The following is a 12,110-nucleotide window of genomic DNA, read 5'->3' as shown; positions in this document are numbered from 1 at the left end:
ACTTGTGTTTTTCTTTTATCGTTGTAAAGCATAAACAGATAATTGCACAAGAAAATCTCGACCTTCAAAAAAAAAATGGCGGGCCACTTCACAAATTTTTCTCAATGGGTGTATTCTCTGAGTCTTGCAAAGCCCTTGCACGGTGCACAAATTGCACGGTTTGCAAAGCTGTCCCATACGAAAAACTGTTTTTTACCGTGCAATCCGTGCAATTTGTGCACCATACAAATTTTTGGATATGATCATAAGTTTATATACATATTTATGTGCATTTGTAGATTTTATTTATGTACAACTTTTTTTTTAAATTTATGAAATTTTGTGAATTTTTCCACTACTCTAAAAAATGCACTCCGTTGACGTGCTTTCAAAAGCAAGATGAAAACCTTGATCGGGCGGATTCCTCAATGTTTGACCTTTTGACATTGATTGTATTTAAAACCAACACCGAGTTCGTGACTTATCATGACTAGTTTGCTGTTGAGTCATATTGCGATTTAAATCGGCAATTCCATATATTTCACGTACGTAAACGATATGGCACATTCTTATCAGAGTGGAAGTTGGAGAGAATTAAACTGTCGCTGATAGTACACGTTCTTAATCGGCTCGTGTGACGGAAACGCATTGCAGCAATGGCTTCAAATTAAAATAAAGAATTAACATTTTGTTTAACGAATTAATACAACTTGACACAGACTTAAACGAGTATTTTATTTTAGATTTATCGACATCAGTATGTACAATAATAAATATGTACGAATACCTACATACATATGCATATAAATACATACATACATATGTATCAAAGTAAAATGGTACGCAGAAGAGCGCAAGGATCAATATTAAGTAATGCACTAAATATCTACAATGGTTGAGTTTTAGATAGTCGGGTAGTAACTAATACATCCATATGTACACTCTTATCTAAAAATGTTTGTATGACAATCAGTTAAACTAAATGCATAAATAAATTGTCCGTAAACTATATCTTTATGTGATATCGGCGCAAAACAACAAAGGTATTAACTGTTGTACCTATTGATACCGAACAGGTTTTACTTATGTTTAAATGAATATATGTACATATAAAAGGCTATTAATTTATGATGCATGCCATATGATTATTCTATCAGCACCTGTAATCATTGTATGTATAATTACGGCGTCATATATGCACTTCTGTAGGAATACATATCGTCGCCTGAGTAAAAGATTGTCGTAAGCGCAATTTTGACGATTTTTAGTTCTAGATGCAGTTATATATTTTGAAGTGAGGTCTTCGATTGGTGTTATCAGTTTATAGATATCTCCTTTAGTTTCCGAGATATTAGGTACAATTTTTTCGATAATTTAGTAAAAATTAAGTTAGTAATACAGTCATATTAAACTAATCAATGTTTTAAAAATGGCCGCTCCCCGTTTTTGGATATCTCCTTTAGTTTCCGAGATATTGAGTAAAAAGTGCCGTTAATTTTGTAGAAATTTTGATCACATTTTGACGTATTTTATACAAAGTGGCTGCCAAATTGGTGGACAAATGACGCTTACGACAAAATTTTACTAAAGAAAATCCATCTTAAAATGAAAAAACAAATTAACAATAAACATTAAAAATTAAATAATTTAAGAATATTGTGAACTAGTAACATTTTCAGAGACTGGTGCAGATCTATCTTCGCGTTTTTGAGAAATCGCATTCCAAACTTCAATCGCGATTTCCCACAACCTGCCGAGATTAACATACGACAATCTTTTATTCAGGCGGCGATTTGTACATATGTATATATGCATTAAGAGAGGCAATGAATTTTTTAAAATATACATAAGTACCAGCTGTGTGCATTTGAACTTTTAACACAACGAAACTACTTACATATGTACATATGTATGTATGTTATCCTAAGTATAATTTAAATGTAGCACTTATTCATACACACTTATATTCGTACGTTTATATGTATATGCATGTATGTACCTACATACTATATAAGGGATTATGTATGAATATTGGAAGGCATGAAAACGTACACAGGTGTGAACAGCGAGGCGTGTTTTACTGTCTGAAACCCCTCCCGAGGTGACGCAAAAAAATAAATAAATTACAAAGACAATTTTCTAGATATGAGTACTACAAACAATAAGAAATAAACTTCGATTTATCACAATCATGTTTTGTTTTCAAAGTAACCTACCATTTCAAAACAAACTTTGAACCGCAAATGAAAATGAATAAATTTTTTGCTTCTTATTATATTTATATTTCATCAAAAGGTTTCACGTGGAAATTAATATATGAATATCTTTACATACATATGTACGTATGTATGTACATTAGGGTGGGTGGTCCAAAAAAACTTGGAAATATAATGCTCTTACCTCCGGGATTGTTCCATACCGAAAAATTATACCCTTGTTTTTTTTAGTTTTCCATGTATTTTATACGGGAAAAAACAATTTTTCGTAGGAATGTTATAGAATTCTTGGAAATAAATAATTCTGTTTTTCTTCAGGAGACTTCCAATAATAATACCGAATTGTTTATTTAACCATTTTTCAATATTAACTACTAAAACTATTTAAAGGGGTCCATTAACCCTAAAAACCCCAAAAAAATCAATGGATACCCATTAAAAACCGCGAAAAGAGGCAATCCTCTTCTTTGCCTACTGAGCCAATTGGAAATGTCAAGTGAACGCAGAGGAGCCCTTCCTCTTCTTCGCGACCTGCGTTGAATACTTTCAGAACTGGAGCGTTTCTGTCCATTTGAACGACATGACCAAGACAGCAAAGCCGCTGGATTTTAATTCGCTCGTTTTGTCCTAATTCACCACCAGTCCCATTCGCTTTGCTTCTCTATATAATCCCGAAAAGGCAGAACAGACGTAGACCTTGTTTTTACCGATAATATCGATGTCGTTGGTATACTCCAGCTATTGGACACTCTTGTAAGGTATTGTGCTTGATCAGCTTAAAGAAATCACACGAAAGGAAGTCACGCTTTCTGAAACCTCGTTTGGTGTCAAACTGCTCGGAAAGGTTCTTCCCAATTCTGACGGAGCTGGTAATATTAATCAACGTCATTTTACAAAGTAAGTTTAGCGGGTTTGAAGTCGACAAATAGAGGGTGAGTGTCGATCCTTTTTCGCAGGACTTTTCCAAGATTTGGCGTATTGTGAATACCTGGTGTATGGTGGATTTTCCAGGTCAGAAGCCACACTGATAAGGTCCAATCAGTTCGTTGACGGCGGGCTTCAGTCTTTCACAAAATACGCTTGTAACCTATGCTTAGAAGGCTGATCCCGCGGTAGTTGGCGCGAATGGCTGGGTCGCCTTTCTTGTGGATTGGGCAGCGCACACTTAAATTCCAGTCGCCGGTCATCCGTTCATCTGATCGTATTCTGCAGAAGAGTTGATGGATGCATCCCATCAGCTCCTCGCCACCGTACTTGAATAGCTCGGCTGGCAGGCCGTCAATTCCAGCAGCTTTGAATTATCATTATTTATATAGTTAACGAAATTTATCGAGTTATCGTAATGCATCGAGTTCTGTCAATCTATAGGGATATCGATATTTATTTATTTATTGAAATTTGCCGATTTATTGAATCGAAAATTTTTGAACTTTCAAAATATATCGAGTAATCGAAATTTCAAGGTTATATAAATTTGTCGAGTTATCACTGCTTATCGAACTTTATCGTGTAACCAGAGTGTAACGAATTATCGAAATATGTCGATAGCTTTCATCCGCATAAACGCTATTCTTACCTCGTTATCGTTAGGCGGTGGAACATCATCCATCGTCATAGCTCACTACTTTCATTTCTGTTGCCATTCAATAGAGTGGAAAAGTGTTCGTTCCATAATTTAAGGACGTTCCGGATATCGGCCACTGGATCCCCATGGTTGATCCGGTTCATCCTGGTCTTGAAACCTTCCGTAAGTCGACTAACTCTCTGATAAAATCCTCTCCTCAGTTTCCAATAATGGTCACATATGACTCGTGTTGCGCCCGATCGCAGCGTGGCCCTGCAGGTGGCATCTTTTTTCTCTGCAGCTTCTTTACACTTCTCATCGTACCAGTTGTTCTTTCGGGCTCGAAACTAACTCAAATTTTAACTTTTCCTTTTGACCAAAAAATAAAAGTCAAAAATTTAGTTTATTTTTGACTGAAAACATATCGCACCAAGATTAAATGAAAAGTATATTGTTTATATTTTCTAAAAATTTAAATGAAAATGATACATACGGGCCTTTTCGAGATAAGTCACTGGGTTTGTATTCCATTTTTTTTTATAATTTTACAATTTTTATTTTTACAGTTACAGTGTACAGAAAAAATCTTCTTTCTTGTTTAAATTTAAGAATAAAGTACAGAACAATTCTACATTTTGATAAAGCTACACCTATTTGACTATTATATGAGTTATTACAAAATACGAAAAAATTTCCAGCTTACTTTTATATAGAAAAAATCTGATTTATTTCTTCTGTCACGGGTGGGACAACGTTTGTCACGGGTAGGACACGTACGAATTTTTATATGAAAAGGAGCTTTTATTGTGGTCCGTATAAAAAGATTAGTTATTAAAAAATGTAAGACGCCAAGTAGGGGTTAAGTTCACTCACGTTTTATCTTAGAACGGTGCCTTTTATATAGAAGAAAATGCTTATCACCGTCAGCTAGACAAATTATTATAAATGAACGCGATTTCCTAGCGTCTTGAAATTTTCACTTTTACCTACTTGAATTTAATGCACTACAAAACTGCATACCTAAAAATTTTGCACAAAAAGTTTAAAATTTTTGGGTGTAATTGTTAAAGTTTGTTGAATTTTTATAATTTTTGTAAGAAGTTCGAAATGTAGTTTTATGTGGTTCTGGTTAGGTAATGTGCTAGACTTTTATAAAAAAAAAACTATTAACATTAGGTTAACATAATAAAAAATAAAAACTGGTTAAAATGTAGCTTAACTTAATCAGCTGACCACAAGGGTACATATACAATGGACGAGTTCGCGCATCCCCCCTCCTCCCCTGCGTCCACCTCAACAAACAAATAAAGCTTATCAGCCCTGTAAACCTACCTGACAATTGTCCCACGCATAGCTCTCACGGGTTGGACATACTTCTCTGTTGAATTATTCTTATCTAACTACGTGGAAACGACAATGCAACTGTGGTAAATATTTGCAATGAATTTCTAAAATTATGTAGCAAACACGAAACACAACCTCAATTTCTGTAATTAAATATAACAACTTTTAGCTTTTTTTTTTGTCACTGGTGGGATAATAACAATACTCTTAATAATAACTCATAATATAGAAAAAGCAGTCACATAATTTAATATATAACACAATTTTATTAAAAGCCGATGAGTTCTACTATATATTTTTTTAACAAACACAAATAATGAATCGCAAATTATTTGATAGTGCATTCAACACAACCTACTTTAAACTTAATTAAAATTTTTCAAAACGTAAAAGAGGTAATACAAATGCATTTAAAGCTTTAATTTAATATTTTTTAGTTGATTCAAGATTCAAGATTCAAGAAGACAAATGTCTTATCCAGCGGGAAAAGTATTATCCATGACGGAATTTACTCTGGGTGGCACTAGAATCGGTCTTTCAAATGAAGCAAAATACCTGGGGGTGAGGCTGGAACGAGCATTTGGATGCAACCATCAACAAGGCGATCAGAGCCTTTTCGCTTGCACGTGACTTTTTGGAAAACTTGGGGACTCTCCGCAAAAGTGACCTACTGGCTATTTAACACGTATCTTTCGCATGGACTGCTGATGCACTCAGTGCATCGTAATAAAGAGGAAGGCCACCCTCTCGGCACTGAGAATCCTAAAAACTTCCGAATTAAAAACCGGAAACACGACAACTCACATTAAGGGCGCGCTAGCTCTAAAACTAGTTATTTCTAGAAATCCTGGAGCACTAAAACCCTTATTTCAAACCAGGAGATAAAGTTTGGTACACTTGCGCATCAAAACTTGAATATGGAAAAACTAGAGCTGGTATATTTTTTTTGAACCACCCTAATGTACCCATATAAAATATGTGCAAGTGTACAAATGAATTTTAAATGTAAGAAAAAGAAGAAAGAATTTCTCGAAAAGCCCTGTATGTATGATTTTCATTTTTGAATTTTTAGAAACTAGAATATTTAGCTGTCGCTTAAAGCGCTCAAAGCTTTCAATGTGTTTTATGTAGAAAAAACAAAAAAATTTTCGTAGAAATGGCATAGAATTCTTCAAAATCAATATTTTTTACTCAGAACACTCTGTTCTGTCCAAGAGACTTTCAATAATACTACCCAGTTGTTTATTTAGGTCCCAAAAAACTCCAAAAACTGCAATGGCGGACGCAGAAATAGAGGCCAACAGAGTTTTTCTATCGAAAAATATTGATTTTCAAGAATTCTGTAGATACCATTTCTAACAAAAGTTGTGTTTTTCTATACCCGAGCGCACTTGTGCACAAGGGTATCTTAACTTTGTTCGCATATCGGTTGTTTGTAACAGCCAAAACGAATCGAGATAGATATGGACAAATGTATACATAAATGATCTGAATGAAAAGAGAAGTCAATTAAGCCATGTCTGTCTGTCTGTCCGTCCGTCTGTCCATGTACACGATAGCTCGAGCAAAAATTGAGATATCGCAACGAAATTTGGTATGTAGGTTGCCCTTTATCCAAGGTAGGTAAATACCGGGCTACATTTGTTCGATATAGAAGAGTGCTAGGGGATGACGGAATTAAAATTGGCGCTGTTTGGACCACCCTAATGTACATATGTACATATATAGTTACGAGAGATAAATGCTACGGCATTGAATAATGGTCTGGAGGTAATTACTGTAAAAATAAAAAAATGTTGACAAAGGAATTAAGTTATTGAACTACTTATAATTTCTTATCAATCATTTCTATAACATAATTCCATCGTAAAGAAAATTATTGTGACCATAAACGCTGATAACAATAATATTAAGCATTAAGTACTGTTTGTGAACTGCAGGATGATGATCAAAATTCATTGCGCTAGACAGCAACTTCATGTGAAAAAAAATTAGTTTTTATAATAACAAACTCGGACTTTACTTATTTGGAAGTAAATGCGCAACACGCTCAGAAAAAAAAATCCAAAAATTAACGGTAAGTCTTAGCTACTTCAAATTGAAGGGGCTAAAAACATGCTTAAGTAAAATCTTTCTAATAAATCCATAAATGGAAGGGCAGAGTACAACAGGGCCTATCTACGCTTGCTATGAATAATTGGCATAACTTCGTAAAAAAGCGAGGATAATGGCGAAAAATGTTTAACCTCGCCCAAATCATCAATTAAATGGTTGTTGCTTCAAATAAAAAGAAGATATTAAAAATAACAATAAATATGAGGAAAAAAACGGACGCGAAGTAACTATGGCGCTTTATATCCACGAAACCTACCAGTTCGAAACTAGTGGCTACATATTTAAATGCATACATAGATTTGTAAATATATGTATGTACATAGATGTAAATATATATTGTGAAGCAACAGTATAGTACATATTTGAGTATTTTCTCTGGAAGTACCGCAATAACTGATATATGGCAAATAGATCAATGACTGAATTTTTAAAATAATAAGGTATTGACAAATTCTATCTTATCTCTGCGGTTTCGCCAGTTTTTCAAATATACATATGTATATATCATTGGTACATAAATATATATGTATAATGATAAAGCGCCATATCTCCATATAAATATTTACATAAATATACATACACATACACAAGGTGCTAGATTTCAAGTGGCGAGCTTAGACTCAAATCGTACTTTTAGCGCTAAAACCCATCACTCTAGATTTGAAACCATTGAAGTCGTTGCGGCTGTCCATTTTCAATAATAATCGAGACATCTTTTCTGCACTCAATTATATACTATTTTGATATATCGTTTACAATTAATAAATTTGATACTCGTATCTATTTGAAAGTAAACAATTCAATGTATGCATGTGCATATGTATGTATGTTCATATGTATGCATTTTGATGAATATTTTCTGTATTGTTCTTGAAAGCCACAAATGACGCGAGTAATTATTGGTACGAGTACATATTTGCTATTTGTTTTGATTACAACCAGAATGTACGAGTATCAGCATAGACAAACGTGACATTTTCAAGATTAAGTGTGAAACAATGCGACAAACCTTATTATGGTGGCTTGATACATACATACATAAATTTCACTGAAATATAAATAATCACCGGAATTTTCAACGGATAATGGTTATAAAAAGTATTTATAGCGAATTCCGAAAAAATAACCGCGCAATAAAAATTTAGTTACTTACGGAAAATACTCGAAAAATACTTGAGCATTAACTTGCATATCTACATATGTACATTAGAATGCATCACTCCCCATACAAAAAAAAAAATCGGTACTGGTTTTCCACCGGAATCATAAAATCTATTATATTTTAAGACTTGCGCCATAATATTATGGAAAAATATTAAGGTTTACGTGACCTGGACCGATTTGAAAATACCTCCAAAAAGTGAGTTTTTTGTGAATGAAAACAGGTTTTTAAAGTATTTTTTTGCAAAAAATTACCTCCGATTAAAAAAAGTTTATACACAAAAAAAATCGGTACTGGTTTTCCACCGGAATCATAAAATCTATTATATTTTAAGACTTGCGCCATAATATTACGGAAAAATATTAAGGTTTACGTGACCTGGACCGATTTGAAAATACCTCCAAAAAGTGAGTTTTTTGTGAATGAAAACAGGTTTTTAAAGTATTTTTTTGCAAAAAATTACCTCCGATTATAAAAAGTTTAAGCTTAAAAAATTTGCTTAAAAAAAAATAAAAATTTAAACAGAATCTTAATAACGAGATTTTTGGTGTTGTTTTTGAACTGGTTTAAGAATACCTTGAATAACTCAGCCTAAACTTTGCCGATTCAGACATGTGAGGTATCATTGGAAAGGAATTTGCTCATCCTTTTTATTTCTTCGCAAATAAGCTCATTCAAAGCATGAAAGATAAAGGTAAGACAAACGAGCCTCATTTCATATTGAATTAAGATGTTTTGATATTTGGTAAAGAACAAATTGGAACGCGAATGAGTTTTTTTGCAAAGAAATGAAAAGGGTGAGAAAATACATTTCCACAAGTCTATATCGGTATAGTTTTGGCCCACTTATTTAAGTTTTTCTTAAACAAATCTTTGTGTTAATAAGGTCATACAAACTTTAGATCGTAAGCAAACTTATTGCAAAGGCTTTATTCCCACCTTTTTTGGTTAACATAAGTATAATGACGGCAAATGATATCAGGTTAATCAACATAAGCACAACATACTTTATACCCATGTTTTTGTTGACATAAGCATAAGTATTACACATTTTGCGTCTACTTTCATTAATCAACAATGTCGTATATGTAAATTATGCCAACATATGCCAAATTATTTGGCTATAAGAATATACTAAGCTACGCATAAAAGAATGCAAGCGAACATAATACCTTGTTGAGTTAAGCCAATGCAATATTAATATGTAGAATTTTCTAATTAGCTACGTAAGCATTTAATTTGTATAAAAAGGTAACAATTAAAACAATAAAGGCGCTTGAGTTCAATCAAGCAAACTCCATTTTTGGAGGTATTTTCAAATCGGTCCAGCTCATGTAAATCTTAATATTTCTCCGAAATATTTTGGTGGATGTCTTAAAATATAATCCATTTTGTAATCCCGTTGAAAAAACCGCCTCCTTTTTTCGGTGATGCAGTCTATTGTATATATGAGGCGTTCAATGACAAATCGACACCATTTGGCATTTGGATCTTCGATCGCTTTCATATTTTTTTATGTTATAGATGGAGAAAGGGCTCTCTGTTCGTTTTTAATTTTTTTTGTCCTTTCTTTAAATACCTGTTTTTAATTTTTCTTTTTTGCAGCACTTTTGGAAGATTATTAGTGTTATAACATTTTAAAATTTTTTCTTTTAGAGTTTCTTGAAAATTTTTCTAAAATACGGCCACTCATTCCGCAACTTTTAAGCCTAGTCCGGGGATCTATTTTTTTCGAATTTTTAAACTCAACGCCAAGAACTCAAATCGGATACATTCATTAAAAAGATAAAAATACTACATTATAGAGGAGGAAATTCTCTACATAATTACATTGGGAAGTACTAGGCTACGACTAATCACTTTCGCGTAAAAAATTGTTATCGCTTTCCTTTATAGGCGGCATACACGGTTTTTTAGCAATAAAAAATGTTACTCATACGCCATGTACGAGTATCCAAACGCCTGATCAAACTTTATAGACGGCATACACAGTGCGTCTGACTCGCGAGTCATTTGAGTACGTGTTGACTCGCCTTCGACTACACACAGTTGAATCATTCAGAGTCATCACGGGAGTCATGTTGGTGTAACTAACACATATTTATTTTCACAAACACATCCAAACCGACTCACGAGTCAGACGCACTGTGTATGCCGTCTATAAAGTTTGATCAGGCGTTTGGATACATGGCGTATGAGTAACATTTTTTATTGCTAAAATTTCATAAAATAAAATTATTTATTGAATTTATGAATAGATTTCGCGAAAGGTTGCTTCGTAGTATGTACTTATTATGTAAGAGAACGTTTTTTCCCATCAACTGATATCTCGAAAATGGCTGGACAAAAAAAAATTGCAAAAAATCAGGGAGGCTTTCTCAATTGGTATTATAACATAGAAAATTATGAAAAAATTCGGAAATGCTAAAGCTAAATGGTGTCCGATTTGTTGTCTTTTCTTCCGAAAAATGTTGCCTTCCCAGGGCTCTGTAGGCACAAATACTAAGAAAGGGCAATGAGAAGGCAACATTTTTTGTAGGGAAGAAAACGAATATGTATGCTAGGACGAGACTTTCTATATTAGAGTGTAATATGTCCCTCAGAACTTAGGAGGGAGACTCATTTTATCCAAATTAATTTAAGCTTTACTAGACTAAAATGTTGCAGCAATTAAAAAAACATATTAAAAAACATATCATATTTAAGATAAATTAAAATACTTTTTTATTTTTCCGCTCTTATGATGAGTTTACTACATACATGCATACATGCGTCTATGTACATACTCCTATGTAAATTTGTATGCATGCATGCACATTAAGGTGGCCCAAAAATGCATGTGGGGGAAAAAGTAAAGTCGGAATTTGTATTCTTTCACCCCCTAGGATTGTTCAATACCGAAAAATATACCCCTATTTTTTATTTTGAAATCAAAAAATATTTAGAGGTCGCTCAAAGTGCGCAAAGTTGTCCCTGTATTTTATATGGGGGAAAACAACTTTTCGTAGAAATGGTATAGAATTCTTAAAAGTCAATATTTTTCAATCGGAAAACTCTGTTTATCTGCAGGAGATTCCCAATAATAATACCCAATTGTTTATTTAACCATTTTTTCACCGCAACTATAATTTATAGGTCCGCCATAAACCCACAAACACCCCGAAAAATGCAATGGAGGGACCAATGAAAAATCGTTAGTATTAGAAAATGGTTAAATAAACAATTCCTGGGTATTATATCTCCTGAAGAGAACAAGAGTTTTCCAAACGAAAAATATTTATTTGCAAGAATTCTCTACCATTTCTACGAAAAGTTGTTTTTTTTCTATATAAAAATACATGGAAAACTTTGAGCGCTTTGAGCGACCTCTTAAATATTTTTTGATTTCAAAATAAAAAAATAGGGGTATACTTTTTTCGATATAACACAATCCTAGGGGGTGAGAGCATTACAATTCCGACTTTTCTTTTTTTGGACCACCCTAATGTACATACTATATACATAAATATGTATGAATAATGATTTATATAATGTTTTAAAATATATATCTGTGCCCGTATGGAATAGTAGCTTATGTCGGGAAGCTGGCTTTAGTATAATGCGGCATTCCCTTTATTCTTTAAATGACAAGGAATTTTTTGATGAGACTTTTTAAAAATATTGACATGCTAGTAACGAGACTATGTCTTGCACGTTTATTTGCCAAAAGTTCTGCAACTGCTCGGCGCCA

At 33.3% G+C, this 12,110-nt stretch overlaps 1 protein-coding gene across 3 annotated transcripts in view; it reads left to right on the top strand.

The window, feature by feature from the left end:
* LOC118737470 overlaps positions 1–12,110 on the top strand; it is a 44,155-nt gene that overhangs the window by 19,210 nt on the left and 12,835 nt on the right. The window contains exon 1 of one of the 3 annotated variants that reach the window (XM_036467983.1): positions 7,036–7,180. The exons of the other annotated variants lie outside the window; for them this stretch is intronic. The gene's annotated coding sequence lies outside the window, so the exon portion shown is untranslated. Of the gene's footprint in view, positions 1–7,035; positions 7,181–12,110 lie in introns of those variants that run through there. 3 annotated transcript variants of the gene reach the window in all.

Source organism: Rhagoletis pomonella, unplaced genomic scaffold (genome assembly GCF_013731165.1).
Source record: "Rhagoletis pomonella isolate Grant_MI unplaced genomic scaffold, Rhpom_1.0 Rhpom_scaffold_00004, whole genome shotgun sequence".
NCBI classification, from domain to species: domain Eukaryota; kingdom Metazoa; phylum Arthropoda; class Insecta; order Diptera; family Tephritidae; genus Rhagoletis; species Rhagoletis pomonella.
The sequence above is the reverse complement of the archived record's forward strand: the minus strand, read 5'-3'. Positions and strand labels throughout refer to the sequence as shown.